Source organism: the organism of the source record quoted next, unplaced genomic scaffold (genome assembly GCF_019419815.1).
Source record: "Pyrus x bretschneideri cultivar Hongxiangsu unplaced genomic scaffold, Pyrus_bretschneideri_v1 Contig104, whole genome shotgun sequence".
Classification (NCBI taxonomy): Eukaryota; Viridiplantae; Streptophyta; class Magnoliopsida; order Rosales; family Rosaceae; genus Pyrus; species Pyrus x bretschneideri.
Genome location: NW_025999396.1, coordinates 378,838 through 386,415, shown reverse-complemented (window position 1 = coordinate 386,415; position 7,578 = coordinate 378,838).

The following is a 7,578-nucleotide window of genomic DNA, read 5'->3' as shown; positions in this document are numbered from 1 at the left end:
AATAAACTGATAAAATAAAATAAACTAAAAGAAAAAAGGTTTTTGAAAATTTAATTGTAAAAGCCTAGGGTTTCGCCGTCACCATAATAATCCTATGTAGTTCTTCCAATTACATATGAATTACACATGCATATTTTGAAGGTTAGGTTTTCCTAAAATATGCCTACTTGGACCCCCAACATAGAGCATATATCAAACATGCAACCCGTTTGTGGTATTCAGATCAAATCTAAACATGCATGACTCATTAAGCTTTGTGAAACATTTTGAAAAACCATACAACCCTTAAGATGTAATATTCATCCTAAGTGAACTTGCACATATTAACCACAAGAAGCATTCGTCAATTTTAAGGACCGACCTCTGACCAAAATTGTATCAAATTACTTTTCTAAAGATTCTAATGGTAGCTAAGCATTAAGATAAGTAGATAGTTTAAACCGGTGATTAATAATTCAAACTTGCATGCATAACATCATAAGCAAATTGAAAAGAAACTACATATTCTTGCTAAGGCTCGTGGCCTTACCCTAGCAAACAAGAATTAGTTACTAACAACCATAAACAAAATATTATTAAAAATAAGGATAGAAAACACCTTGAAAATAAACTTCAAAAACCCTCTAAAGTAGTGCGTGCGTTTCCTCCCTCTTCTTCCTAATGGCTAAATATCTTATTTATACTAATACAAAATAAAACCCTAAAAAGTCTTAGAGTAAAACTAGGAAACATAATTAAATAATAAAACAGAAAATAGAAAAGGTTTCCTATTTGAACTAAAATTCGGACTTCTCAGAAAATCAGACTTTTGACTAACCAAATCAACTTCGATTTAGTTCCAAAATGTCTCTTTTGAAAGCTGAAGACAAATCCTCAGAAGGAATCTTCCTCAAAATATGCCCTCTTGACCTCCAAAATACCTAAAACGTCCAGAAACGTCAATGTGGGAAAGCTGCGTGCTGGGCATTTATTTCATGGCCACGGTCAAACGGCAAAGTAGAAAAATCTGAAACATTGATACAATCATCTTGAAAGACTCATGAACATCCTCCAATTGGAATTACTCCAAAATTCCCGTTTGATCACTTTTTCCTCTAGAGGAAGTCGAATGTCCTACATTAGAAATATAATTCAAAGTATCAAAATTCACACATAATAACTAATAAATTATTACTAAGATTAGGGTAAAATATATAGTATAATATCGACCCATCAGTGGTCATAAATTATTTTAAATTTTTATTTAAAATTAAACATAAATAGTAACTAACGAAAGTTGACCGCACGATGTATAATAAGCGAATAAGATGTGAGGATCTCTAAAGAATTCTGAGAAGATCCTCACCCAAAAAGAAGTTCAATTATTATCCCATACATTATGTTATTTACAAATATAATTTAAAAAGATGAATATTCTAGCATTTTTTTAATACTTTTTTATACTTTATAAATGTGTATTTTTTTTATGTGAAAAAAGAAAAAGACGAGAGAAAAAAATGTAAATTGTTGTGGCCTTTTTTATCTGACAAGGGAAGGAGGGTTGGCGGCATAGAGAGAAAATTTAGAGAGATATGTGTTTGTAGGGTTGTAGAGGAATGTGTTAGTCCTCCTACGCAATGCCTTTATTTATAGTAATAAGGGAGAGAATAAATCCTTCATCCCCAAGGAATACAAGTCCATATAGGAAAGAATAACTAGAATCAATCTAAACTAGGATTTACACAATCACACTTAAACTAGAAGTTTACAACACCCCCCCCCCCCTTGAGTGTGTAAATACTCAAGTAGATTCGGCATCATGTAGAGATTTGAGGAAGTCAACTAATTGATTATGGGAACACGCTATTCTCAACAAGGTAGGAACTTACATAATGAAGTAAGTCTCACAAAAAACCCTATGACTATGGTAAAAACCCGAGTAGGGATAAAATCCATAGTCTAAGGAAAATGCGTGAGTAATGCAAAGTCAAATGAAACGTCTACGGGACGTCATCAGGGATATGATCAACCTAAGGTGGGTGTCTCGTTAAAACCTAGTTAGGTAGCAAAAATTCAGGGGGAAAATGCTCTTAATCTTAAGAATTAGAGTACATTAAGATCAAGCAAGTATTACTTCAGGATACTACTCCTGAGTTTGACACAATTCCAAAGAGAACCTAACAATGTTACAACTCAGAAAGTTTACGCATACCAATTCCTTGAACAAGCTTCAAAAACGTCGTCTTCAGCAGTGATTTGGTGAAGAGGTCGGCCTGATTTTTTTTATGAACGGATTTGCGTGACTTCAATCTTCTGATGCTCTTGTTGGTGATGTGAGAAGAAGAACTTTGGCGCAATGTGCTTGGTGTTGTCTCCATTGATGTAACCCTTCTTGAGCTATTCGATGCATGCTGCGTTGTCTTTATAGATCGTCATCGGGACATCAACGATGGGGTAAAGATCGCAGGAGCTTCGAATATGGCCCCCAACTGCTCTCAACCAAAAGCATTCCCGAGTTGGTTCATGTAAGGCGAGAATTTCAGTATGGTTAAACGAAGTGGCAACTAAGGTCTGTTTATTTGACCTCTAAGAGATTGCAGTGCCTCCAATGGTAAAGACATAACCCGTTTGAAAGTTCGCCTTGTGCGGATTAGTAAAGTATCTTGTGTCAGGATAACCAACAAGGCCAGAATCAACTCGAGATAAGGGTGGTGCGGTATCACTTGAGGATCCATAGGGATCAAACAAGCCCAAATTCGTAGTGCCCTTAAGGTAGCAGAAAATGTCTTTAACGCCAGTCCAGTGTTTACGTGTTGGTGTATTACTGTATCTTATCAAAAGATTAACAATGAAGGAGATGTCGGGTCTAGTGCATTGAGCTAAGTACAATAAAGCGCCTATCACACTTAGATAAGGAACTTTAGGCTCCAAAATCTCTTCATCATCCTCATTCGGACAGAAAGGATCTTGTTTTGCATTGAGCGATCAAATGACCATATGAGTACTTGAAGGCTTCGCTTTATCCTCGTTAAAGCGGCACAACACCTTTTGGGTGTAGTTCATTTGATGTACTAAGATTCCATCTGAACGGTGCTCTATCTCGAGACCAAGATAGTATCGAGTATTTCCTAGATCTTTCATCTCAAATTTCGACTTCAGGTGCGCAACAGTTCTTGCGAGCTCTTCAAGAGTTCTGATGAGATTTATGTCATCGACATATATTGTAATTATCACAAAACAAGAATGTGACTTCTTAATGAACACACAAGGGCATAGTTTGTTGTTCACATATCCCTAACTAGTCAAATACTTACTCAGACGGTTATATCACATTCTACTCAATGTACATAATGATGTATTTCTTATTACTGTAATAACATTTTCAACAACCCCTTTCTTCTTCCATTCTTTCCTTATATAGTGACTGGGTAGCTTTCCCACTAAGTCACTCTCTAGCAACCCCATAACAACCAACAATCCCAACTAATTTCTGTTTATCCTAATCAGCATTGCCAACTCACCAACACAACCGCACTGATTTGTCACCATACACAGCATACTATCATTTTTTTTATTGGAAATTTGAAGGACAGGTGATGAGTTTTTTCTTCTTCAAATTTTTTTAGAATTGTAGGAATATTTTTCAGAACATATCACACGGAATACGTTTTGTCATTAAGCGTGTAGTTATATGACAAAAATCGTACTTAATCAAGTTTTATTTAAAAAAAAAAAAAAAAAAAATAGACACAAGTTAATAGTGGGATGACATAACATGTAAGAATATTTCTAGTATCTGCAAGGAAAACTTAGGCATCAAACTATCTTTAATTATGAAACAGAAACGTGATTAATGACGATTTGCTTAAATTCCTCAAGTAATTATCAACAGGTTTAGGAACTAGAACCAAGATTACCAAGAATACCAAATGTAGGTGTAGACTCTTGTAACAAGTTTGATGAGAATATACAGCCAAAAACTAGACATATTAGTGGTCGATATTTACACCCCAAAACTCGCTTGATAGCCCTGCTGCTCGCCCTAAATCATCCCTCAATGTACTCACTAGGACTTGAGGTCTTGTTCGTTGCTCGTTCTTCTCTGTATAACTGTTAGACAAATAAGGAATATGGTTGGAATCCTTGTGTAATTGTATATAATATTAGTATTGGAAGAATAAGCCGTCCTACAGCCGTCAAGCCGTCCTAGCTTGTCTCTAGCCGTCCTAGCTTGTCACTAGCCGTCCTAGCTTGTCACTAGCCATCCTAGCTTGTCTACTAGCCGTCCTACCTTGTCCTACCTACACATTTGTATCATGTATATATATCCTTGTAATCTTGTAGAGAAAGATAATGAAAAAATAAGCATTCTCTTCCATTTGCATTCTCTTCCATAAGCATTCTCTTCCATTTTTCCACATTCATGTATCAATAACAAATATAATTTTTAGCCTACATACCTTTTTCTACATGGTATACAGAGCAGGTTTATAACCCTAGCCCTAATTTTTTTTCGGCAGCTTTCTCTGTCGTTCCCATGGCTGTTCGTGGCCCGTCCCGTCCCTCCTCTGCTCGTCCTCCCCTCCACTGCACCTACTGCAATTTTGATTATCATACCCGAGACACCTGCCATAAACTTCATGGCTATCCCGTTGGCCATCCCCTCCATGGCCAACCGTGGCGACCACCGCGCCGTGCCACTGCTTCCAGTTCTTCCCGCAGCCATGCACCTTCCAGTCCTCCCCAGCAGCCACGGTTTTCTGCTTCCCGGCCCCATAATTTCACCCAGGCCCATCACGTGCAAGGCACCCAGGCCCCCGCCTCCTCTTCTACTCCAGCGACCCACCAAGTGCACGGGACCCAGCCCACTTTGCATGACTTGTAGCTTGCCATGCCTGACCTCTCTACCGAGCAGCACTCCCGTGTTCTAGCTGCTCTACGTGACACCACCACCCCTCCTCAGGCCAATGCCGTGCTCACTACTGATTTTGCCCAAGGTTTGTTACCTGTCACCTCTCGTCATGGTCAATGGATTCTTGACAGTGGTGCTACGGATCATATTACTTCTTCCGCTTCATGTTTGGTTAATCGTTCTCCTTCACATTTGCCGCCTGTTTCTTTGCCTAGTGGTGCTTCCGCTCCCATTACTTTTACCGGCACTCTTCCTTTAAATTCCTCAGTTACTTTGAAGGATGTTTTATGTGTCCCTAATTTCCGAGTGGACCTTTTATCGGTTGGTAAACTTACAGATGGATTATCTTGTTCCATAACCTTCTTTCCTTCTTGGTGTGTTTTGCAGGACTTGGTTTCGAAGGCGATGATTGGTGTGGGTAAGCGACGTGGCGATCTGTATTACCTTGTGGCCCTTACCTCTTCTCTCCCCACCCATCAACCTCTCTGCAACATCATTACCATCCTCTCCTCCCTCTGGCATAGGCGTCTTGGTCACCCCTCCTCCACTCGTTTGCAAGCTTTAGCATCTAGCTCTCTTAATTGCACTTTTGATTCTAGTCATATTTGTGATGTTTGTCCGTTGGCAAAACAAACTCGTCAACCTTTTCCTTTGAGTTCAATTTCATCAACTTTCCCTTTTGCTTTAATTCATTGTGATATTTGGGGCCCGAATCGTCAATCTTCTCTTTCTGGTGCTAATTATTTCTTATCCATTGTGGATGATTTTTCTCGCTTTACGTGGGTCTTCCTCATGAAACATAAATCCGACACTCAACAATTAATTAAGGATTTTTTTGCTTATGTCACTACCCAATTCCGCACTACCATCCAATGCATTCGTACTGACAATGGTGGTGAATTTTTATCTCTTCGTAGTTTTTTCTCTGATCATTGGGTGCTTTTACAAACTTCTTGTGTTTATACCCCCCAACAAAATGGCGTTGTTGAAAGAAAACATCGTCATCTTCTTGAAACCGCTCGCGCCCTTCGTTTTCAATCCCATCTTCCTATCAAGTTTTGGGGGGAATGTGTTCTTACCGCTACTTATCTCATCAATCGTCTCCCTACCCGTCTTCTCCATCATAAATCCCCATTTGAGGTTCTCTTTTCGAAAACCCCATCTTATGACCACTTCCGCGTCTTTGGTTGTCTGGCATATGCCACCTCTGTCACTCCCACCACCAAATTTTCCCCTCGGGCTCATCGTTGCATTTTTCTCGGTTATCCTCATGGACAAAAGGCCTATGCCCTTTACGATCTCGACAATCACCGCATTTTCACTAGTCGAGACGTCATCTTTCACGAAAGTACTTTCCCTTATGCCGTTTCTCACCTTCCTATCCCATCCTCTTCGCCTACCCTACCCATCCCACCCCCTCTGGACTTTACATATAACCCACCCCTTCCTGCCTCGTCGCCTCACCCTCCTCCACCTTCCTCCCCTTCCACGCCTCCCACAGATTCCCTTGCTGCCCCATTACCCGTTCCTCCCCATGCCCCTGCCCTCTCGGCATCCCCTCCTTCCCCCCCCCCGCTACTTCCTTACCTTTCACCCTTTTACCCACGGACATCCCTACCCCCCCACTACCTACCAATCCTCCCCTTCCCCGCACCTCTTCCCGTGCCCATAAACCTCCATCCTATTTAAAAGACTACGTTTGCTTGCAGGTGATTCTGCCATCCCACCCATCTTCGACTTCGCAACCCGGTTCTACACAAGGTACGCGATATCCACTTTGTAATTTTCTCTCTTATCACCGTTACTCTCCCCGGCATTTTTCTTACATTAACTCTGTCAGTCGGACTGTGGAGCCTTCCTCCTTTGCCGAGGCTGCCACTGACCCCAATTGGCAACGTGCTATGACTGAGGAGCTTCAAGCTTTACATGCTAATGGTACTTGGACTTTAACTTCCTTGCCACCTGGCAAAATTCCCATTGGTCGTAAGTGGGTGTACAAACTCAAGCACAATTCTGACGGCTCTATTGACCGCTACAAAGCTCGTTTGGTTGCTAAAGGCTTCACTCAGGCTGAAGGTATTGATTATCATGACACTTTTTCTCCTACTGCTAAGATGATTACGGTGCGTTGTCTTCTCGCTCTTGCTGCTAGTCAGTCTTGGTCTCTTCATCAGCTTGATGTTAATAATGCTTTCTTACATGGTGACTTACATGAAGAAATCTATATGTCTCCTCCTCCTGGTCTTCGGCGACAGGGGGAGAATCTTGTGTGTCGCCTTCACAAGTCACTTTATGGTCTTAAGCAGGCTTCTCGCCAATGGTTTGCCAAATTCACTAGTGCCATCATTTCTGCCGGTTTTCAACAATCCAAAGCTGACTATTCATTGTTCACTAAAAAGTCTGGTATTTCTTTCACAGCTTTGCTCATTTATGTGGATGATATTGTGATTACAGGCAATGATGCTAGTGCCATTAATTCTCTGAAGTCTTTTCTCCGTGATCATTTTTGGATAAAAGACCTTGGTGATTTAAAATATTTTTTGGGTATTGAGGTTTCTCGTTCCAAACAAGGGATTTATATTTCTCAACGCAAGTATGCATTAGAGATTCTCAAGGACTATGGTTTTTTGGGAGCACGACCCATTGCTTTTCCTATGGATGACACAAAATTATCTGATAAAGGAGAA